Below are 635 nucleotides of genomic sequence, written 5' to 3'. Positions count from 1 at the left end.
TAATCTATAATTTCTGTACTTGGAAGGTAGGGGCAGGAAGATAAGGAGTTCGAGGGCATCCTCAGCTACATACTGAGTTCAAGGCCAGCCTGGACTACATGAGACCCTGAATAAAAGGACTGAAAAAAAATTAAATTTTAAGAAATAATAATATTTAATTGAAAGCATAAAAGGACTAATATGGACAATATCAGTCTCTGCTTTATGCTACGTGCTTTTAGTAAACCATCCGCTCTTCTTCAAATTATTTGTAAAGAAAACTTTGACTCTCACCTCACTTTTCTGCTGATTAGGGGAGTCTAGGAAAAAAAAATCTAAAAAGGGAGGAGGAGAGCGGTGGTCCTCAGACTTCACAGATTCAACTGATAGTGTGTAGAGAAAACATAAACGTGGGTAGATTATTACAGAAGGGTAGCTATGTCTGAGAACCCAGGCAAATCCCTATCTACAGAAATGGATAGATTTTGAAAAGCAGGACTTCAGGAGGACCTCAGAAAAGGCCTGTGACCAAGAAAACAGCTGGGAACTGCAGATGTTCCTGGGAACTGCAGATGGCATAAACATGGCCGACAGAAGGCAGTGCTGGACGGTGAGCTCACGGCGAAGCAAACAGGCAAAGGAGAGAAAGGAGACCC

General features: G+C 41.9%; 1 protein-coding gene across 1 annotated transcript in view; it reads right to left on the bottom strand.

Annotated features, from left to right (window-relative positions):
* Map3k5 (mitogen-activated protein kinase kinase kinase 5) overlaps positions 1 to 635 on the bottom strand; it is a 199,500-nt gene that overhangs the window by 8,163 nt on the left and 190,702 nt on the right. The window lies entirely within an intron of this gene.

This window comes from Mastomys coucha, unplaced genomic scaffold, assembly GCF_008632895.1.
Source record: "Mastomys coucha isolate ucsf_1 unplaced genomic scaffold, UCSF_Mcou_1 pScaffold2, whole genome shotgun sequence".
Taxonomy (NCBI): Eukaryota; Metazoa; Chordata; class Mammalia; order Rodentia; family Muridae; genus Mastomys; species Mastomys coucha.
This window is presented reverse-complemented; position numbering and strand designations above follow the sequence as displayed.